This window comes from Bubalus bubalis, chromosome 21 (genome assembly GCF_019923935.1).
Source record: "Bubalus bubalis isolate 160015118507 breed Murrah chromosome 21, NDDB_SH_1, whole genome shotgun sequence".
NCBI classification, from domain to species: Eukaryota; Metazoa; Chordata; class Mammalia; order Artiodactyla; family Bovidae; genus Bubalus; species Bubalus bubalis.
The window spans coordinates 6,022,139-6,046,248 of NC_059177.1; the positions used below are offsets into that span (position 1 = coordinate 6,022,139).

At 43.3% G+C, this 24,110-nt stretch overlaps 1 long non-coding RNA gene across 1 annotated transcript; it reads left to right on the forward strand.

The window, feature by feature from the left end:
• Nucleotides 1-6,796: 6,796 nt before the first annotated feature.
• On the forward strand, nucleotides 6,797-20,372 carry LOC112581200. Its single transcript, XR_003105686.3, has 4 exons — nucleotides 6,797-7,660; nucleotides 17,759-17,888; nucleotides 18,011-18,190; nucleotides 19,146-20,372. It is a non-coding gene; the product is annotated as an uncharacterized LOC112581200 (long non-coding RNA).
• The last annotated feature ends 3,738 nt before the right edge of the window (nucleotides 20,373-24,110 follow it).

The window sequence follows — 24,110 nt, forward strand, 5'->3', positions numbered from 1 at the left end:
GGTGCTCAGTTTTCTTTATAGTCCAACTCTCATATCCATACATGACTACTGGAAAAACTATAACTTTGACTAGACGGACCTTTGTTGGTGAAGTAATATCTCTGCTTTTTAATATGCTGTCTAGGTTGGTCATAACTTTTCTTCCAAGGAGTAAGCATCTTTTAATTTCATGCCTGCAGTCATGGAGCCTCTTAACTCTTAGAATTTCCTGAATGTTACGAGTGCCACCTATTCATGCTGGGCTCCTGGGGTTGCACCTGGGTTTCTGTTAATGAGTTAACCTTGACTGTGACAGTGATGGGCTTCCAGGAAGTTTTAAGATGGGGGCTGGCCATGCCAGAAAGATGGATCCTGTGGTCAGAGGACTGGGGCTTAGGCCACCCACTGGTAGCCCATCCTCCCTTCCCTGGGAGGGCACATGGCTGGAGACTAAATTCAATCACATGGGCAATAATTAAATCAATCTCGCCGCCTTAATGAAATGCCAATAAAAGCTCTGGACACTTAAAGCTCCAGTGAGCTTCCTGGTTGGTGAACACTTGGATGGGCCTGAGGGATGACGGGTCCTGTAGGCCCCAAAACTCTTCATCCAGGACTCTGTCAGGTCTCACCAAAAGGTTTCCTTATCTGGCTGGTCCTGATTTGAATCCTACATAATGTAGCCATAATGATAAGTGAAGAGCTGAGTTCTGTGAGTCATTCTAGTAAATTATCAAACCTGAAGAGGTTATGCTAAGTTGCTTCAGTCATGTCCGACTCTTTGCAACCCTATGGACCATAACCCTCCAGGCTCCTCTGTCCATGGGATTCTCCAGGCAAGAATACTGGAGTGGGTGGCCACATCCTCCTTCAAGGGATCTTCCTGACCCAGGCATTGAACCCACGTCTCCTATGTCTGCTGCATTGACAGGAGGGTTCTTTACCACTAGCGCCACCTAGGAAGTCAGAACAGGTCATGGGAACCTCCAAGTCTGTAACCGGTTAGCCAGAGTGTGGGTGACCTGGGACCCCCCAGACTTGCAGCTGGCATCCGAGGTGAGGCCAGCCTTTTGGGGGCTGTGCCCTTAACGTGAAGTCTGCGCTGACTCCAGGTAGTGCTGGAATTTGATCACAGTACTGCGGTGTTTGACAACCGGCTCTCCAGGAGGGATAAGTGAAGCCCTCTTGTGTAATGACTGCAGGTTTCCATGATGTAAATACTCTCACTGTGGCCAAGTCAAGTTACCAGTGTGACGTCATTGACTGTGGGGCTGGGAAAGGATGCATTTGGCTGGTCCTCCTGGGCGTGTGTAAACTAAGTAAAGGTCAGTTTACTCTCGTAGCCTTGGGCCAAGCGATTCCACTTCTCAAAATACATCTCTCAGGTAGGCTGGCACATTCTCCCCACCCCAGACATTTACAGGGATGTTCATTGTGTGTTGTTTGTATTCATAAAAGACTAAAAACAAGCTACAGGCCCACCAATGAGCTTTTAAAAAAAAATCATCGGACATGAATAAAATGAAATGCTCTGCAGGGTTTAAAAAGAATGAGGCAAATCCATACTGATGTGGAATAATTTGCAAGGTGTATCATTAAGTGAAAAAAGGAAGATGAAGAACCCTCTCCTGGTTGCTACCATTTGGTATAATGTGAAGGGGGATATATATTAACCTGGATACATGTGTAGGCTTTCTTGGGAAGGAGTACACAAAAATCTAGTGAAAAAGGGAGACTCTGGGAAGGAGGATTGGGAGATCTGAGTGAGAGACACTACTTTTTATGTACACGTTTTTGTACTGTTTGCATTTAATGGCGCCTAATTAAAAACATTAAAGATTAAAGCAATAGGCCATGAGAGTAGGGTAATTGGAATGAATGAGTAAATAAATGAATGAATGAACCTTTGAACAAAATAACCTTAGCTCTTTCATCATAGTCAATACACTTGTCACAGATCGCTGGGCACAGCTCTGTTCTAAAAGTGACAGGGTTCAAAAAGAAACCACGAGGCACTGACAGTGAGGTCAAACATGGAAGTCCCTGTAGCAGCCAGGTAGATACTATGAATTCACGAAGCTACCCATGGAACCAAAGGGCTCCTGCCCACCTCGACAGAAGCCCTGATTCAGCTACAGTTGCTGTTGGCTGGCAGAAATGCGGGCCCAGGGTTGCCAGATCTTCTGAGTTCTTCAAGAGAATTCAGAAATTTAAAAAAAAAAAAAATCTTGTTTAAAGCAAGCAACTAATGCAAATCTTTTAACAACATAATATGAACCAGGTAAAATCAATTATAAGTTGGTAGCAGAGACATTGCTTTGCCAACAAAAGCCCGTCTACTCAAAGCTATGATTTTTCCAGGAGTCTTGTATGGATGTGAGTTTGAAAAGTTTTAAAAGTGCAAGTTGCTCAGTCATATCCGACTCTTTGAAACCCCATGGACTATATAGTCCATGGAATTCTCCAGGCCAAAATACTGGAGTGGGTAGCCTTTCCCTTCTCCAGGGAAACTTCCCAACCCAGGGATCAAACCCAGGTCTCCCACATTGCAGGAAGATTCTTTACCAGCTGAGCCTGGACTAAAAGAAAGCCGAGCACTGAAGAATTGATGCTTTTGAACTGTGACATTGGAGAAGACTCTTGAGAGTCCCTTGGACTGCAAGGAGATCAAACCAGTCAATCCTAAAGAAAATCAGTCCTAAATATTCATTGGAAGGACTGATGTTGAAGCTGAAACTCCAATCCTTTGGTCACCTGATGCAAACAACTGACTCATTGGAAAAGACCCTGATACTGGGAAAGATTGAAGGCAGGAGGAGAAGGGGACGACAGAGGATGAGATGGTTGGATGGGATCACCTACTTGATGGACAGGAGTTTGAGCAAGCTCCAGGAGTTGGTGATGGACAGGGAGGCCTGGCATGCTGCAGTCCATGGGGTTGCAAAGAGTCAGACATGATAGACTGACTAAACTGAATTGAACTGAATTTTAAAGAGGATGTTTGTTTCCACCAGGAACTTGCTACTCATCTAAGTTCAGGCTAAGCAGGATTTGACAGTCTAAGATTTTTATCATTTTTTCTCCTCAAGCCATCATTATATTTAATAATGGTATGGTATTGGTAAAACTAGTGTCCATTTGCGTCCGTGTGTGCTCAGTCACTTCAGTCATGTCCAACTCTTTGTGACCCCATGGACTGTAGCCCGCCAGGCTCATTCTGTCCATGCGATTCTCCAGGCAAGAATACCAAAATGGGTTGCCATGCCCTCCTCCAGGGAATCTTCCTGACCCAGGGATTGAACCCAAGTCTCCTGTGGTTCCTGTATTGCAGGCAGATTCTTTACCACTGAGCCACCAGGGAAGCCCTAGACTATTTGGGCTACTATAAAAAAAATAATAATTAAAATAAATAAATAAAACTACTGCAGACTGGATAACTTAGAAACAACAGCAACGTAGGACCCTGGTGGTCCAGTGGTTTCAGAATCTGTGCTTCCAATGCATGGGTTGGGGGTTCAGTCCCTGGTCAGGAAACTAAGATCCCATATGCACATGGCGTGGCCAAAAAATGAATTTAAAACAACAACAACAAAACAAATTTCTCGCAGTTCTGCATCGGGAAGTCTCAGATCAAGCTGCCAGCACGGTCATGTTCTCTGAGGACTTTTTTCCTGGCTCACAGCCAGTGACCTCCCTCTGGGTGGGGGCGGTGTCGGGGGAGTTGCTAGGACTTTTTTTTTTTTAAGTTTTTATTTTGCATTGGGGTATAGCCAATTAACAATGTTGTGATAGTTTCAGGTGAATAGTGAAGGGATTCAGTCATTCATAAGCCTGTATCCATTCTCTCCCAAACTCCCCTTCCATCCACGCTGCCCCACAAAATTGAGCAGAGTTCCTTGTGCTACACAGTAGGTCCTTTTTAGTTATCCATTTTGAATATAACAGTGTGTATCTGTCCATCCCAAACTCCGTAATTATCCCTTCCCCTTATCTTCCCCCCAACCCCAGCAACCATGAACTTGTTCTCTAAGCTTTGAGTCTATTTCAGTTTTGTACATAAATTCATTTGTATCAATTCTTTTTAGATTCCACATATAAGGGATTTCTTACAGTACTTCTCCTTCTCTGTCTGACTTCACTCAGAATGACAATCTCAAGGTCCATCCATGTTGCTGCAAATGGCATTATTTCATTCTTTAGTGGTTAGGATTTCAACCTGTGACTTTGGAAGGAACATGAGCATTCAGACCATAGCAGTCAGTTAAGTCTGAAACCAATTTCCCTTGGCAGTATATACCAATTAACAGATTTTAAAAGCTATAAGAAATTGTCAGACCCGTACAAAAGTGAGGGATGAGAGTGTGCAGAGGAAAACTTAAGTGGGAGAAAGCTCTAAAGGCCACAGCTGGGCAGACCCAGGAAGACAGCCAGAGCGGAGCCCATACCGGAACAGTGACAGGAGAGGCCCACAGCACGGCTGTCCCCCTCCCCGCCCCGGAAGGATGCGGAGGAGGTCAGAGAAAGGAGGTCCAATCGTTATAAGGTAGTCTTTTCCAGTGGGTTTTCTTGTTTATCGATCTGCCTTCCTGAATCCCCTGTGTTTCCACTCTAGTTTCATTAGAATTGCCGCGTCCATCAATATCCACATTATAACTCATTTATCCTTACTGACTGAGATCCTCCCGTCACCGTCTTGGCTGAAAATGTTCAGGCTTCCTGTTGCTCTAGCTTTTTAAAATCTCAACTGTCAGCCTGGCCATGCTTCCATGCAAGCTCAGACCCACAGGGTTAAGCAAGCCCAGATGGAAGTGAGATTAATGGGGGCGTCTGCGTTACTGCAGAAGGAGAGAAAAGAGAGACGTTAATAATAATGATGATGAGGGTAGCAGTTTTTATTATGGGCCAAGGGGCTTTATAGGAGAGGCGACCAGAAGTCTCACCCTATTACTCATCTAGCTCCAAGCCCAGAATCTCTGGGGAAATGTGCCTTCCTCTGAGTCAGGTCCACGTATGATTTCTCAGAGCCCAGGAATGATCAATTTAAATATTTCAACAAACAATGGTTGAAAAAAACAAATAAGGTAACCACAGATGACTCCTTTTTGGATAAAAGCAAATAGAGTCACCCAGGACATCCAGTCCTGAGCACGCTCTATCCAGCCAGAGAAGACTGGCAGGCACTCCAGTCCTTGGCAGTGAAGCGATGTCCTTGGTCAGCCAATCTGGCCGCGCATGGTTTTGCAAACAGAAAAGACTTTTCGTAGCAAGGTTATATCCTGTTTCCTCTTCTAAGAGCCATCTTGGACCAAACTTTGTCCCACTCTCTCAGGACTCAACCGAAAGCTACAAGAATGAGCCAACACACTCCAACATTCAGATTTTTTTCTACGTAAGTCAAAGCTAGAGTTCCATACTAGTATCATTTCCTATCTGCAGAGCCAGAAGCCAAAACTCAGGGAGATTAAGTTACTCACCCCATCAGTAAGACACAGAGCACAGATACAAATGGATTTCTCCTACTTCAAGATTATTGTTCTTTCTGTTTCATCATTTATAACTTTTTCATTTCTAACCACAGAAGTAAGTACATAAGTGTGATGGGAAAATTGGAATATACAGAAATGGATTTTGCATTTCTTTTCAGGCTCACTCTTTTATCATTACATGCATGCAAAAAACACAGGTCACATTTCATCAGGATTAGTCACTGCATGGGCTTGACAAAGTGCAGAATTCTCACCCTCAGGCAGGAAAAACAGCCCCAAGAACTGGAAGGTTTCCCATGGTTTATAGCTTAGGCAAGGACAACCTTCAAATTACTTCAGATGGGCTTGTATTTCACTGGGTTAATTTTCAAATAACCCATTATAATTAATAATCCAAGTATTAGATAAATTGAGATTTTTAAAATATTCTGCTTCATGACTGCTTTCAGAAGTGGGACATCATGCTGGGACATGATGAACACCAAGTTCACTTAAAGTCTGAGTAATCCTGGCCACCGACAGAATGAGGAGGTGACATACAATAAGGTCAGATATTCATCCAATCATTTATCATTCAATAAGTAAATCAGGGACTTCCATGGTGGTCCAGTGGCTAAGACTCTGTGCTCCCAATGCAGGGGACCCAGGTTCAATCACCAGTCATAGAACTAGATCCCACATGCCACAACTAAGACCAAGTGTGACCAAATAAATAAATATTTAAAAAAATAATCCAGAGCACCTTTCATGGGCCAGCACTGGTTTCAAATTTGAGATACAACAGTACCCCAAACAGTCCCTGTCCTCAGAGGGCTTCCACTCCAGGAAGGGAGATGGACAATACACAAATGAACTGAGAAAATGTCAGGCTGTGAGAAAGAACTGTGTAGAACAATAAAGCAGAATATAGGGAATGTAAAGTGTTGAGGTAGGAGGTGGCTCCTTAATGCAGTATATTATTCTGCTCAGGCTGCATAACAGCATACCACACACTAAGTGGCTTAAACAACAGCAATTATTCTCTTGCAGTTCCAGAGGCTGGATATTCGAGATCAAGACTGCCCCCCGTTTGGTTACAGTGGGAGCTCTTCCCGGCCTGCAGACTGCCCCCTTGTTTCTGTCCTCAGCATGTGCACACAGAGTGGGGAAGTGGGGGAAAGAGCTCGGCTCTCTGCTATCTCTTGCGTGCATGTGCGTGCTCAGGCATGTCTGATTCTTTGCAACCCCATGGGCTGTAGCCCACCAGGCTCCTCTGCCCATGGGATTCTTTCTCTAGACAAGAATACTGGAGTGGGTTGCCAATTCCTACTCCAGAGCATCTTCCTGACTCAAGGATGGAACCCAGGTCTCCTGCATCTCCTGCATTGGCAGGCTGAATCTTTACCACTTGAGCTACCTGGGAAGCCCCCCTGTTTTCTCTTAAAAGGACGCTAATCCGATATGATCAGGGCTTCACCTGTGTGACTTCATTTAACCCCAATTACTTCCTTTCTCCAAACAGTCACACTGGAGGGTTAGGGCTTCAGTGTATGATTTGGGGAGGAGGGTGCAGCCGGGTGGGGATACACATGCATTCAGTCCATCATGTATAGAATAGTCTGAGAAGGCATCTCTGATAAGATGGGGCAGCCAGCTTTCAAGACGGCCCTTGGTGAGCCTCACCTCCCTGGTGTCTATACCCTTGTGTAGACACAATAAATCAGGGATAGCCCCTTGGCCTGTAATAAAAGCTGTTACCCTCATCATCATTATTATTAATGCCACTGTTTTCTCTCCCTCTGCAGTAACACAGATGCCCCATCAATCTCACTTCCATCTGGGCTTGCTTAACCCTTTAGCCTGAGTTTGCTTGGAAGCATGACCATGCTGACAGCTGAGATTTTAAAAAACCTGGAGCAACAGGAAACCCACACATTTTGGTTTTGGGGGTGACTCCCTCTGGGGCAAGCCACGCTTCAAGTCAGGAGGACACTGAAGTAGCCTTGGGAGAGGACCATGTGGAGAGGAATTCAGAACCCCCTCCAGGCTCTGATCTGTCAGATGTGTGAATAAACCACCACGGGAGAGGAACCTCCAGCCCCAGTCAAGCCTTCAGATGACTAGCCCCAGCTCAAAGCTGCACTCCAGTCTCATGGGAAACCCTTAGCCAGAGCCACACAGCCATTCCGGCCCTGACTTTCTAATCCACAGAAAAGGTGAGATGATACAGTTTCGAAGTCATTTGTCATGCAGCAAAAGATAAGTAATACCTAAGGTGAGTGTCCCGAAGGAAAGAAGCAAGATGAAGCCTTTCAGGAGGAAGGAAGAGCAATGATCCAAGCCATGAGATGAGAGTGTGTGCAGCAAGTTCAAGGGACAGCTCTGAAGCCGGTGTGGCGAGAGCAGAATAAACGAGGGCAGGAGGGGTCGGAGGCGGGCAGAGTGGAGGAACGCGGGGTCAGATCACACAGGGCCTGTGTGTCTCTACCCTGCCAGCATCACATGCAGAGACATCCCCTTAGGGGAGCTTCTTAGTTATTCAGATGGAATATCCTGGTAAGGTTTGAATCTCATATCATCAGATTATGCCAGATATCTTAATGTTCTCAAAAAGTGTTCCTTTATTTTTTATTTATTATTTTAAAAATATGTGTGTGCTGTACTGAGTCTTAGTTGCAGCTTGCGGGATCTTTAGTTGGCAAGTGAACTCTTGGTTGTGGTATGTGGGATCTAGTTCCATGACCAGGGATTGAACCCGGGCCCTTGGTATTGGGAGTGCGAGGTCTTAGCCACTGGACCACCAGGGAAGTCTCCCTCACTCCTTTAGATATTACTTATGTTTACAACCCCCAGATTTGTATTTCCAGTCTAGATGTTGCTCCTGAACGTCAGCATCTTATACCCAAGGGCTTAGTCAACTTCTCCCCTGGAATAACTAATAGCTGTCTCAAACTTACTCTGTCCCAAATCAGATTCCTGGTTTTCCCCCCACCACCTCCATTCCCCAGTCTCCCTCATCTCTAAAAATGAAAACCCATCTTTCAGGGACTCAAGTCAAAAACCTTAGAGACATCTTTTACTCTCCCTCTTGTTTCCCCTACTTCTCATTCAACATATTGGCAAAAGACTAGAAACACTCCTTTTAAATTGTAAACAGAATCCAACACGTCTCACGATCACCAGTTCAGTCACTGTCCTCCAAGCCACAATTAATTTCTAGTCTGGGTTATGGTACAAGTTTTCTAACCAGTTTCCCTATACCCTCTATGGTCTGCTCTCAAACCTATAGCCAGAGGGAGGTTTAAACATAGATGTCAGATCACATCATTTGTCGGCCCTCAATTCCCCAGTGTCTCCCCATCTCAGTCGGCATAAAAACTAAAGCCTTCATAAGATAAGCCCTTCAGGATCTTGCCCAATTATCTTTCCAACCTTGTCTCCAGTTACTCTTGCCCTCATTCACTCAGCTTCAGCATCAACAGCTTCCCTGCTGTTCCAGAAACAAGCCAGGCACACTTCTGCCTTGGGGGCTATGCTCTTGCTGTTCCTTTTATCTGGAATACTATTTTCTCCAGTATATCCAAGATTGACTCCCTGACCTCCTTCAGAAATGTGCTTCGTATTACCTTGCCAGAAAAATCTTTGGGGACCACGCTGTTCAAAATTGCAACCCCCATCTCTAGAATCCCTTAACTCTTCTTTGCTTTATTTTTGCACAGAGGTCTTATCGCTACCTGACATGTTATGCATTTTAATTATATTTTGTTTTATTTATTTTTGTAGGGCTCCTGCTATTACAATATAAGCTCCTTAACGGTAAGAGTTTCTGTTTTGCTCACTGCTGAACCCCCAGGGCCTAAAACAGGTCTTATCACATAGTAAACACCTAATAAACACTTGAATGAATGAGTAAGACCCTTAGTGCAGATATAAGAGCCTCCATTTGGGAGGTGAACAAATGTTGAAACATGGTAGCTAACCTGGCAGGCTTAAGATAGTGGGGAGAACTTAAGATGCTTTAAAGAGTACTCTTGCATGGAAAATCCCATGGGCAGAGGAGCCTGGTAGGCTGCAGTCCATGGGGTCGCGAAGAGTCGGACACGACTGAGGGACTTCACTTTCACTTTTCACTTTCATGAATTGGAGAAGGAAATGGCAACCCACTCCAGTACTGTTGCCTGGAGAATCCCAGGGATGGGAGAGCCTGGTAGGCTGCCGTCTATGGGGTCACACAGAGTCGGACACAACTGAAGCTACTTAGCAGCAGCAGCAGCAAAGAATGAGGAAAAGAAAAACAAAGGCAAGGTATACAGAGAAGGGCCCAGCATAGCTAGGAGGAACCTGGGGAGGGGAGCCAGAGAGAAAGTTCTTCCCTTGGAGATGGGTTCAACAGCCTGGGGAAATCAGACTTCCCTGGTGGTCCAGTAGTGAAAACTCCATGCTTCCACTGCAGGGGGCATGGGTTCAATCCCTCTTCCGGGAACCAAGATGCCATAAGACATAGCCAAAGTGGGGGAAAAAAAAGACTGGGAAATACTTAAGGGGACATTTAAACTAGTTTGTTATGGGATGTGCAGTGAAAACTTTAGTCCTCCACTTTCCCTGCAAAGTGTTTCCACCAATTCTTCTCTGCTTGATAATGCTTCTGCGGGAGGGGATTCTCACTGTAGAAATGGACGAGGACTGACTTTTGCATCCAAGTCGGCTGCTGGTCAGCACGTTTAGTGCAGAAGTCAGAGGCCAAGAGCACAGCTGATGTCTGAGTTGCACCTGCAAGCTTTAACCTTGCTGTGTATTTCCTTGGCTGGATTCTGTTGAATAGATGGTAACTTGAACAAGGACCAGGGTTTTTAATTCATCAGACACTGTGCACTGTAGCTTGGGTCCAATTCATCTTAAGGACAGCTGCTTTTCTGCACATTCTTCGATTCATCCTTATAATTACTATCAATAACCAGAACATGCACACACAGTGTACCAGACATGACAGCCTGGAAAGACATGATCTCTGAGCTCAACAGCTTAGTTTCTCTTTTAATCATGCAGTTCTAGGGTCTTACTCTCCTACTTGTTTTCTAATAGAGTTAGCTGATTTAAAGCAAGTAGACTTTTTGAATTCCCCTCTCCATGAATTTTGCTCCAGCCTGTGCTTTGAGAGAGCTGCAGGCAAAGAAATTTCTTTCAAGAACAACTCACCACCCCTGGAGAAGGGCCAGAAAATTAAAGCAGGGAGACAAGAATCGTGTTATTTTTGTATTGTTAATATAAAACCACATTGAGATAGTACTTAAAATAAGATAGAGAAAAAAATATTTTTGTAGGCTAAAAAGCCATATTCGCAAAAGTTATATTCTTTTTATCTACGTCCTATTTGGCTTTTATCTGCCTTTATTTTATTTCCATTATAGTTCTTAAGGTAGCAATAATGTGCCATAGGCCAAAAGAGCCATAAGGGTTCTTATCCTTTGCTGTCTTCTATCCTGAAACCCCAACTCTGAGCAGCCTCTACCCGTCTTCTCTTCCCCAGCCTTACTCATCATTTACCTTCTATTCGGAAATAATTGGCCTTTCAGGTCCTCTCTCCAAAACATATTTCTCACCCTCCAGGTTTTCTATAGGTAAAAAGAAATTCATAACTTTTCCCAATCTCAGATTTGTAAACTCAATTTAATTTAATTCTGATACCACAAGTGATTAAAAAAAAAAATCAACAGTGCCGTTGTTACAAATGGGTGAACGAGGACAGAGATTAGCAGTGATACCTAGTAGACAGAGGGCTTCCCAGGTGGCTCAGTGGATAAAGAACCCACTTGCAATGCAGGAGACAAAGGAGATGCAGGTTCGATCCCTGGGTCGGGAAGATCCCCTGGCAAAAGTCATGGCAACCCACTCCAGCATTCTTGCCTGAAGAACCCCATGGACAGAGGAGCCTGGTGGGCTCTAGTCCATAGGGTCGCAGAGTCGGACCTGACTGAAGTGACTGTGCACACAAATGCTAGTAGGTAGAATTCAATACAACTTCAAACCAGATCAGCAAAATACTGTTGGGATATATGAGGAGGCACAGGAAGAATCCACAGGGTGCAAACCCAGTTCTCCAGACCATACTCTGCTCACAGCCATCGCAAGCATGTGTAAGTCCTACATTCAGAGAAGCAGACAGGACTTCCCCAGCAGTCCAGTGGTTAACACGCTGCCTTCCCGTGCTAGAGGTGTGGGTTTGATCCCCGATCAGAGAACTAAGGTCCCACATGCTGCAGGGTGTGGCCAAGAACTTTTTAAAATAAAATAAAGAAAGAATAAAAAAACAGAGAGATGGACAGATAGGCCAAAGGAATAGGACAGAGAAGCTAAAACAGGTGTATACCTAGAAAGACACTGGTGTGTAATGGAAGCGACATTCTACAGCAATAGAAAAAGACAATCTTCAACTAAATGGTGCTAGGACAGTTGAGTGTCCATGTGGAGAATTTGAAACTGAGCAGCTGCTTTACAACATATACAATAAACTCCCAGTAGATTAAGGATTCAAATATAGAAGGCAAAACCCTCCAACTTTTAGAAAAGAATATCTTTATGACCCAACTATATTCATGTTGCTGTACAACAGATACTAACACATGGTAAATCAACTATACTTCATTAAAAAAAATTGTTCATAGACTACATATACCAATAGCAGTGTTTTTTAAACTATGAAGTGCTATACAATTTCATAGAGGCTTCCCTGGTGGCTCAGATGGAGAAGAATCTGCTGGCAATGCAGAAGACCCAGGTTCAGTCCCTGGGTCAGGAAGATCCCCTGGAGAAGGGAATGGCAACTCACTCTAGGATTCTTGCCTGGAGAATTCCAAGAACTGAGGAGCAGGCTACAGTCCATGGAATCTCAAAGAATGGGGCACAACTAAGCAACTAACACTTTTACTTTCATACAATTTCCTGTTATGATCTTTAGCAGTTTAACTGGGACCGATACATAGGAGTGAACCTGATGAGTTGTACACAGACTATGTACGTCTTCAACCTCACCAAAGAAGGCCAAATTGTTTTCTATTGAGTATAGAATAGAGTTCCTATTATTGTACATTGTTTCAAGACTTTTTAGTTATTTTAGCTACTAGACTTTATTTTCCAATCCAATGTGTATCTCATTATAATATACATTTTCCTGATAATTTACAAAGACCATGTTTTTAGTATTTATTGACCACATTATATTTGTTGGCTATATTTAAAGTTGTACTTGTCCACATTTTTTACTTATTGAACAATTGTGTGTGTCTTTTTTTTTTTTTTTTTTTTTTTTTTGCTTTCTCAACCATTCAGAGAGGTCTTTTTATATTCAGAATACTAGTACTTTGTTGGTTACCTGTTGCAGATTCTTATTCTCAATTTGTGGCTTGCCCTTTCACTTTTTTTAGCCTGTCATTGGATGAATACAAGCTCATAATTTTAATGGTTCAATTTACCAAACAGCGGATTATTTACCATCTGAGCTACCAGGGAAGCCTGTATGAAATTGTTAATATCTGTTGTACAGCAACATGACTCCATTATATACATATATACATTCTTTTTTATGTTCTTTTCTCTTATGGCTTATCCTAGGATACTGAATAGAGTTCCCTCCACTATACTGTAGGACCTTGTTGCTTATCCATTCTATATGTAATACTTTTCATCTGCTAAACCCAAATTCTCAGTCCATCTCTTTGTCACACCCCTCCCCCTTGGCAAGCACAAGTCTTTTCCTCTATGTCTGTGAGTCTCTTTCTCTTTTGTAGATAGGGTCATTTGTGCCATGTTTTAGATTCCACATAGGAGTGATTGCCCATGACATTTGTCTTTCTCTTTCTGCTTACTTCACTTAGTATTATAATCGCTAATTGCATCCATGTTGCTACAAATGGCATTATTTTATTCTTTTTTAGTATTAGTATACTGAGTAGTATTACTCAGTAGTATATTAGTATACTGAGTAGTATTCCATTGTATACATGTACTACATCTTCTTTATCCATTTATCTGCTGATGGATGTTTAGGTTATTTCTGTATCATGGATATTGTGAATAGTGCTGTTCTGAACATTGGGGTGCATATGTCTTTTTGAATTATAGTTTTATCTCGATATCTACCCAGAAGTGGGATTGCTATTTTTGGTAATTCTATTTTCAGTTTTATGAGGAACCTCCATACTGTCATCCATAATGGTTATACCAACTTACATTCTCACCAGTAATGTAGAAGGATTCTCTTTTCTCCACAGCCTCTCCAGCATTTGTTACTTGGTCTACAAACAATTTGTAATCCATTTTTAGTACACATTATTAACTCTACTTTTCACAGAGGTTTAGTTATCCTTTTAAGGTCACATGATTGGTGAGCAGTATTGATACTCCCATTCTCCTAGTAACGGCCCCCATTTTTGTTCTGGGTATCTACCTTCCCCACTCTTATGAGGTCTGGTTGAGGCTCTACCCAGACATGATCAATTAAAACAGCACAGTGATTGGTCTGGGGATAACATGGATCTTGGGCCTGTCCATTCAGAGGACAGAGTAGTCCCCTTAGGACCACTGGGAAAGTTTCCTGCACTTTCATGCTGGTCTAGAGCCTGGGAGAAGATGAGACCAGAGCTGAGATGACCTGCCATGTGGAGTCTGAGAAAGAAGCAGGGGTGGAGCTGAGAAATGGAAGGAAAAGAAGCCTTTATGATATAATTAATAGCTCTGAGCTACTTGAAGCCAGATTTACCCCCAAACATGTAAGTTACTTCAGCAATAAGCTCTCTTTTTGCTTAGGTGACTTTTAAAATGTTATTTGTGATTGATTGATTCACTTTTGGCCGCGCTGAGTCTCCTCTGCTGCACAGGGTTTCTCGGTCGCAGTCGCAGGCTTCTCACTGCAGTGGCTTCTCTGTCGCAGAGCACAGGCTCTAGGTACAGGCTCAGTAATTGCGGCCCATGGGCTTAGTTGCCCCTTGGCCTGTGAAATCTTCCTGGACCAAGAATTGAACCAGTGTCCCCTGCATTGGCAGGCAGCTTCTTAACCACTGGACCGCCAGGGAAAACCTGCTCAAGTGATTTTGTGTTATTCTTTCTGCAAAGTAGAAGCCAGTGAGTTGTGGACCACACAGTGACAAAGCCAACAGTAGAGCCCAGCCTTCCTACTGTGCAGGGCTCTGTCCGTAGCTCTAGCCAGCAGGATGGGGCTGCTGTTATTTGGATGCTGGCTCCAAAGCCAACAACAACAAAAAAATGAAAACAGTGTTTAGCTTTTACCTGGACAAGACTCTTTGGAGTGTTTTCCCAGCCTATTACACGCCAAAATTTTCTCCCCTCTTATTTCTACAGGTGTATGTCTAGTTTGTATCTTATCCAATTCAAGGTCAACTACTTCATAATTGAAGGAGTTTCTTTATCAAAAATTTCCCCTAACATAGTCAAGGACAACATTCTGTAATTATAGATGAATTCATCCAAGCTGCCAATTGTGTTTAAAGGTGATGTGAGGATATATGTTAATTAGTATTTAACAAGAAGAAGAAAGTATGATGACACTGTAAAGAAAATAACCAACAATCAGGGTGGTAAACAGTTCCTCTGCACACGGGAGAGGGGCAGATTGTCAGAGTTGTCAAGAGAATGTGCTTGTCTTCTGACAGAGGCTGACTACACCCGGAGAGAGGGGCCACCTTGCCAACTGGAATTAGTGAACTGGAGCTGAGGGGCTCCGGAAACCATGCCCATCATTGTAAGACCATGATTCCCCAAGTTAGTCTGATGTATTTATGGGGACAGCAGAACAGGGTATTTGAAAGACATCACAGGAATTTCAGAACGGTGATCAGCAATGTAGATAATAAAAGCCATTCCCAGTCAGAGCAAAGAGATCAAGTTATCAAAGAATGAGCATGAGATATCAGCACAGCTGCTGAAATGACAAAGCACACAGGACTGGTCTTCCAAGTCCCCACTGCTCCGTTGCCTCCCCTCCTGAACTTCCTCTGTTTCCCCCAAGCTCCACTGGCTTTAGATGCTCTCTCTTTGAAAGGGCTTAAAATTCAAATTAAATGTTTTTCTTTCCATTTCACTCACCCAAACTTCCATTCCCTCACAGAATCATGAGCACCAAAGCCAGGCAGTGCTAAGTCAGAAGCCAAGCCACGGGACTTCCCTGGTGGCCCAGTGGATAAGAATCCGCCTGCCAATGCAGGGGATATGGAATCAAACAAAGATTCCACGTGCCCTGGGGCGACTACTGAGCCTATATGCCACAGCTACTGAAGCCCACGTGCCCAGAGCTTGTGCTCTGCAACAAGAGAAGCCACCACAAGAAACCCGCACGACAAAACCAAGGGTAGACCCTGCTCACTGCAACTAGAGAAGAGCCCTCGCAAAGCAACAAAGACCCAGCGCAGCCAGAAATAAATGAAAAGAAGCTAAGCAGGCCCCTGACAAAGAAATGAAGCTAAGCAGGTTAACATCTCTAAGCATCAATTTCCTCATCTGAAAAATGCGAATAATAATAGCCCCTCACTCATAGAATTCTTGAGAGAATTCATAGAGATAAGGCATGCAGTTTACCCAATGGGTGGTCCATAGGAAAAGTCAATAAACATCAGTAATTATTATTGCCGCTACTGGTAATAATAATAATAATTATTATTATTATTGTAAAGATGATCAATAGGTCTAACAATCCTGTGGAAGTTTATCTATTTTTTTTTTTTAAAGAGCTTAATTGCTGGTTGAAAACTTTCTGGAAGGAACTGTTCACCATTTGCACCCTGCCTCCACTGCTTCCCTTGTGTCTCAGCTGGTAAAGAATCCGCCTGCAATGTGGGATACCTGGGTTCGATCCCTGCGTTGGGAAGATCCCCTAGAGAAGGGAAAGGCTACCTACCCACTCCAATATTCTGGCCTGGAGAATTCCATGGACTGTATAGTCCACGGGGTCGCAAAGTCGGACACGACTGAGTGACTTGCACTTCACTTCACTTCCTCCACTGTTTTGGCCTGTGAGGATTTTTGTAGGACAGATCACATATTCCTTACTGTAGTAAACTTCAATATTCCTTTTTCACAGGATCCGTCAGCAGGTAACCAACCCAAACGATGCAAAACAAGATGGCAGCTCAGAGATCTGATACTAGCAATGTTCAAGAACTTTCCCCTCTTTCTTTAGTGATTTACTTTAAGAATAAATTGCTTTTCTTCAAAGGTCACTTTGTCATTTTAGAACACTTTACACCTGACACTATCTTCTTGCTGTAGGGAATTGCACAAAGGATGATTTAAGCAATATTTCCTAAGATTTTATCTATTATATATCACAATTCTCCTAAGGGAAAATAAAACAAGATGTTGACCAAAATGATTTTCCTGAAAATCAAATTTTTTTAAGATTTTTTAAAATGTGGACCATTTTTAAACTCTTTATTGAATTTGTTACAAAATTGCTTCTGTTTTTTATGTTTTGATGTTTTTGGCCATGAGGCATGTGGAATCAAACACACACCCTCTACATTGAAAGGTGAAGTCTTAACCACTGGACCACCAGGGAAGTCCCTGAAAATACAAATTTTATCAGAAATCAAAATAACACGCAACCTGTTTTATTATCTTCTACCTGGGTAAGACATAATATGTAATTACAATTAATATATATGTATGTATATATATGTATATACTTCCTATATACTCAGCAATAGACACTAAGGGTTTGTCATCTCATTGAGTCCTGACAATTATTCTATGAAGGTATTATTATTCTCATTTCCTTTTGGCTTAAATATCCACTGACTCCCATCTCGTAAAAACAGGCAGAATATTATGACCGGTAGTTGACTTACCTCCGAAAGACACACTCTGACAAGGCCATCATCTCCAAAAGATGCCGACCTGCTAGGAGAGCCACAGAGTGATGGTGCAGATACCAGACACTGAATGTATTCTCCCAGTCTATTAGAAATACCATTTGCCACAGGACACATTTGTGAAATTGTCACAGGATATTGATTTCATTAATTGTTTCATTAAGTGTCTATTATTCAGACAGACTTTGTGGTTTTGCCATATGACTTGCCTAGGAGCAATTCTAGTAAAAGACTAGTAAAAGACTTAGAGCGTGTAGTATCCATGTTCTCCTTCCTTTTAGTGGCAGAACCCCTGGGTTTTAGCTAGAAATCTAGTCACCCAAGAAGAAACTACATTTCGCAGACTGCCTTGTGGCTTACTTAGACCAATGGGATGTAGACAACTTCCAGGTCTTCTAAGAGACTGACCCAGACACTCTCTCTTCCCTGCCCCAGGCTAGATCATGAAGGTGGAAGAGAGCCAGCATCAGCCATAAGGACATTCAAGGAGATTACAGGGCAATGAGATGGAAGGCATCAAGGTCTCTGAATGTCTTTGTGAAGCAAAACCACCCTACCTGCAAAAGTGAGCTCATTCTAGACTGCTCTTGGGAGATACATAAGCCTATTTACTTAAACCATTATAGTTTATATGTCTTTGTTCCAGGATCTTTCCTCTCCTTATCCATACCCTCTCCTTATTTTCAGGTACCCTTCATTCTTCTTTGGGTTTCAGAGGCTGTGTCCTTCCTTCACTGCCTAAAGTACAGCCTTAAATCCTAACACAGCCTCGGAGGAGCAGTATGGCCTTGGGCAAGCTTCTTACCTTCTCAGAATCTAGTCTGCAAGAGAGTAGTTGGAAGGATTTGTCAAAAGGAGCGAGTACAGGTACATCTACGTTGTATTTTGGGATGTCTTTAGCCTGTATCTTATACAGCCACTTTCCAAACTACTTTTCTCTAATAAGAAAAGACATTTAAATTTCCTTTTTAAGTTCTCATATATATATATATATTTGGCTGCACCAGGTCTTAGTTTGGCATACAGATCTTTTTTTAGTTGGGCATGTGGGATCTAGTTCCCTAATCAGGGATCGAACTTGTGCCCCCTGCATTGGGACCATGGAATCTTAACCACTGGACCAACAGAGAAGTCCATCTAATGCATTTTTGAGCCCACACTCCATACTCACTGGCACCCTGATTGCTCTTAGGAGTGAATCCAAGTTTCAAAAAGACGTTTAAAAGGCCCCAGATGACTGGACTCCAGTGCCACCTCCAGGCATGCTCTCCAGGCAGCCACAGATGCTCTCGTTGAGTCGGGAAAGGGCCCTTTGCCAACCAGGCCTGTCACTCTTGATTCAAGGCCTTGTACTCTTGAGTTTCCTACAGCTCAGCCAACCAGAAGGCTATCCAGGGTAGGGATTAAGGCCAGAAGAATCACAAAAAGCTAAGTCCCAATCCTGTCTCCCCCACTACTTCCTGTGAAATCTGGCAAAGGACTTAACTTCCCTGTAAAATGGGTACCATCCAACGACTCATCTCAAGTGATTCTGATCATGATATCAGCTAGATAGCCCTTGGCTGAGAGTCTTGCATGTAGTAAACACTCAGTACACAGGTACTGTCATTATTGCAGCTCTCTTTACTGGCTTTTTTTATTTTGTTACCGCACAGAAGAAGCATGGAACAGCCTCCCACCCCTCACCCTCTTTGTTTTTGTTGTTTAGTTGCCAAATCGAGTCTGAGCCTTTGTGACCCCATAGACTTTAGCCTGCCAGGCTCCTCTGTCCAAGGGATTTGCCAGGCAAGAAAACTGCAGTGGGTACCATTCTCTTCTCCAGGACATCTTTATGATCCAGGGATCAAACCTGCGTTTCCTGCCTTGGCAGCCGGATTCTTTACCACTGAGACACCAGGGAAAACTCCTCGGCCTCTATCTGAGGATATATTCGGGGCCATACACGGTGAGTGTCACCTCCCAAATTGCGTCTCCCTGATGACAATGTGCCAGTGACACAGGATGGAGCCCAAGCCCTCTTCCACACACCTGCTTGTCCAGTGCATTTGGTGAGAGGCAGAGTGGCCTATGAGTAGCCGACTCCCAGCATCCTGGTGCCCAAGAATCAGCTCCAGATCCTTCTCCACCAGTTTGCCCCCAGGATCCACAAGCAAACTGACTCTGGCATTTGGAGTTCTCTCTTTGGAGCCCTCAGGCTTAAAAGTCACTCTTGTGAAAGCCCTAAAGTGAAAGCCGCTCAGTCATGTCTGACTCTTTGCAACCCCATGGACTGTCCACGGAATTCTCCAGGCCACAATAAATACTGGAGTGGGTAGCCTTCCCCTTCTCCAGGGGACCTTCCCAACCCAGGGATCGAACCCAGGTCTCCCACATTGCAGGCGGATTCTTTACCAGCTGAGCCACAAGAGAAGCCCAAAAGCTCCAAAGCCCAGCTATATTGTGGTGCAGTCATGCATCCATTAAAACAACAATCCAGCAACCAAAAAGTAATTTTTAATTAGCATTTTACTGCAGTTTCTCTCAAAGAACACCAAAGAGAAAATACAGAAGAACTTGTTAGAAATTCTCTTTTCCTTTTCTTTCATTTCCAATTATTCCCCAAACCCTGCTGCTGTCCCAAAGACTCTCAGCCTTCTCTCTAAAGCAAGACATACACACATGCACACACTTGCACACAGCCTACCAGAGGTACACCAGAGCTGGCTTGCCTCAGCTTGAAAGAGCCAGTTGTTCAATTTTCAGGAATTTTGCCAGTCAGTTGTTCAATGCGGCCATTATTAAAAATTAAATTATAGACACTTACAACAATAAATTATACACCAAAGTGATAAATATGCAATACTCAGAGGAAGAAAGGAATGAACATGGAACAACATGAGTGAATCTCAAAATAGTTACACCGAAGCCAGGCAAAGCAAGAGTGCAGACGGAATGATTCCATGTATAGAAAAAAATCACCCTTGTAGTGACAGAAAGCCAGATGAGCGGGCATCTGAGGGTGGGGCTGGGAGGCAGGGGAAGGGACAGCTTATAAAGAGACATGAGGGGATTCAGGGGTATTCAACATATTGTGGTGGTATTTTCACAGGTGTGTATATATATATATATATATATATATATATATATGTCACTTTCACTTTTCACTTTCATGCATTGGAGAAGAAAATGGCAACCCACTCCAGTGTTCTTGCCTGGAGAATCCCAGGGACGGGGGAGCCTGCTGGGCTGCTGTCTATGGGGTCGCACAGAGTCGGACACGACTGAAGTGACTTAGCAGCAGCAGCAGCATATATATGTCAAACTATCAAATTCGTGTATGTGCAGTTTACTGCATGTCAATCATACCTCAAGAACGCTGTAACAAACACTCAAAATCCATCACTCTAACTATTTGACTATATTTACTCTTTTTCTTTCCTTTTTTTTTCATTTGGCTGCATCAGGTGTTACTTGCAGCATATGAGATCTAGTTCCCCTACCAGGGATCAAACCCAGGCCCCCCGCATTGGGAGCACAGAGTCTTAGCCACTGGACCACCGGGGAGGGTCCTATCTATACACCCTTAGGGTTTCTTTACATCTGTATCCGTAATGCGGAAATACTGTACGGTGGTGCTTCTGGTCTCTTCTCCCAATTCCATTTGCAGTGACCGCATGGTGGGAGCCTGAAACCGGCCCTTGTGGGGGTGTTTACACCATGGAAATCAGCAAATTCTCCAAACCATGGCTTGGTATTTTTGTTTTCTTGGCTGTCAGGACTTAAGACAGTCATGGGAAAAATGTTATTAATAGTAATACAAGTTAAAATTGTGTTATGCCTCACATTATGAGTATCCTTCCCTGGTGGCTGAGACAGTAAAGAAGCTGCCTGCAAGGCAGGAGGCCTGGGTTCGATCCCTGGGTGGGGAAGATTGCTGGAGAAGGAAATGGCAACCCACTCCAGTATCCTTGCCTAGAGAATTTCATGGACAGAGGAGCCTGGAGGGCTCCAGTCCATGGGGTCACAAAGAATCGGACACAACTGACCGACTAACACTTTCACTTTCTTTTATGCTGTGAACAGGATAAAAAATTAGGAAATAGTTCAAAAACTATTACCCATTTCAGCAAAGGAGTCACTGACATCATTGATGAATGTGTAAAATTAAACATACTCTTTTTTGTTTCACTTTCTTGTGTCTAACTTAACATAAATGAAAATATTAACCAATTTTAGGTTAGGACTATATTCATTTATCAGTTGCAATGGCTCTAAGAGTTCAGCAAAAATCAATGAAAGCATTCTGTGGGGATCAATTGTTTGTAAAGAATTTATAATAAAGAATATTACATATTTTATTATCTGTAAATTGTGCATGACACAATAAAATCTATAATAAACTTACGTATGTATGTGCAAACACACGGAGGTTGGTTTGTTTCAGAAAGCCTGTATGAAATATTTAGCAGCATTGAGTCACTTTAATGTTGCTGTGATGTTTGCAAGATAACTAGTCCATTTGATGGTGTCTCTTGTATTTCCTTCACATAAGGTCTTCATTCTATAGTTCTCTGGTTAAGAGGATCTTTTTTTTAATTCATTTTGCTTGCTTTTCATTTTCCTATATGTGTTCAGTTTTCCCAATTCCAGAAAATAAGAAGGGAAGAGTCTAGAATGACCAGATAAGCAAGAATCCTTCCTCCTTTGTGAAGGAGCAAGATTGCAACTGCTTTAATGTTAACCTTCTCTTTGCCTTTACTCCTGCCACAAGCATGTTTTTGGCTCAGTGCTTTGGAGCTGACAGGATGCTTTTACACAACTACGCTATGCTAACCCAGCTGGCTGCCCTCCCCTCCACACCCCCCTAAGCCACTTCACTGAGATCCTGTCATGAAATCCAGCGTCTGGTGCTGACGGCATCTCAGATTGAAGGCGCGCAGGTGTTCCCTGCATCACACCCTCCAAGCTCAGAAGTGACAAGCAAAAGCCTTGAATCCAAGATGGCCTGACCAGAAAATCGTATCAACACTGATGACAGAGATAGAAATCTTCGTAGGTTTTCCTACAAGACCTGGAAAGGCACAAGAATGAGAAATACTCATTTATTTAGGTGGGGTATAAAAAAAAATTCAAGTGAACTTTTCCCCATGTTTTGTATTCTATTCAAGTCACTCTTTTCTGCATCAACTATGGAAATGATTCAGAGGATATATTTATGTACAGTGCATGAAAACAGAGAAATTTCATTTGATTTGTTTTGTTACTAGTCACCCTAAAGCACAAAGCATTGTATAAATTTCCCATGCGTGTGTGTGTGTGCTAAGTCGCTTCACTTGTGTCCAACTCTTTGCAACTCTATGGATGGTAACCCTCCAGCCTCCTCTGTCCATGAAATTCTTCAGGCGAGAATACTGGAGTGGGTTGCCATGCCCTCCTCTAGGGGATCTTCCCGACCCAGGGATCAAACCCAAATCTCTTAAATTTCCTGCATTGTCAGGATCTTCCTGACCCAAGGATTGAACCCAGGTCTCCTGCATTACAGACGGATTCTCTACTGTCTGAGCCTCGAGGGAAACCATATATGAAGTACGTATATGATAAATGCTAGTGGAATGAATGAATGAAAATCCTGTGGTGTCTGGATCATTAGAAAGCATCACGCTGGCTGAAAGAAAAAGAAATGCTGTGTCCCAGGCTTGCTGTATTCAGCTGGACAGGGTGGTTGCCTCGTTGCTTGAGGAAGGTGTGATTTATGTCATGTCTGTGTGAATGCCACCCCCAGCCATGATCCAGGAAGACCCAACACCACCTCTAGATGATCATTCCTTGAAGGCAGGAATTTTGGGGTCTTTTTTTATTAACTGTTATTGGAGTATAATTGCTTTACAATGTTAAGCTTGTTCTGCTGCCTAGCAAAGTGAATCAGATAGATATAGACAGATGGTGGTGGTTTAGTTGCTAAGTCGTGTCCAACTCTTTGTGACCCCATGGACTGTAGCCTGTGTATGGTACGTTCTCATCAGTTGCCTATTAACACACATATATGGAATCTATAAAAATTGGTACTGTACAGTTCAGTCACTCAGCTGTGTCCAACTCTGTGACCCCATGGGCTGCAGCACACCAGGCTTCCCCGTCCATCACCAACTCCCAGAGCTTTCTCAAACTCATGCCCATCGAGACAGTGATGCCATTCAACCATCTCATCCTCTGTCGTCTCCTTCTCCTGCCTTCAATCTTTTCCAACATCAGGGTCTTTTCCAATCAGTCAGTTCTTTGCATCAGGTGGCCAAAGTATTGGAGCTTCAACTTCCTTCCAATGAATATTCAGGACTGCTCTCCTTAAGGATGGACTGGTTGGATCTCCTTGCAGTCCAAGGGACTCTCAAGAGTCTTCTCCAACACCACAGTTCAAAAGCATCAATTCTTCGGTGCTCAGCTTTCTTTATAGTCCAACTCTCACATCCATTCTTGACCACTGGAAAAACCATAGCCTTGGCTAGACGGACCTTTGTTGGCAAAGTAATGTCTCTGCTTTTGAATATGCTATCTAGGTTGGTCATAACTTTCCTTCCAAGGAGTAAGCGTCTTTTAATTTCATGGCTGCAGTCACCATCTGCAGTGATTTTGGAGCCCAAAAAAATAAAGTCTGACACTGTTTCCACTGTTTCCCCATCTATTCCCCATGAAGTGAAGGGACCAGATGCCATGATCTTAGTTTTCTGAATGTTGAATTTTAAGCCAGCTTTTTCACTCTCCTCTTTCACTTTCATCAAGAGGCTCTTTAGTCCCTCTTCCCTTTCTGCCA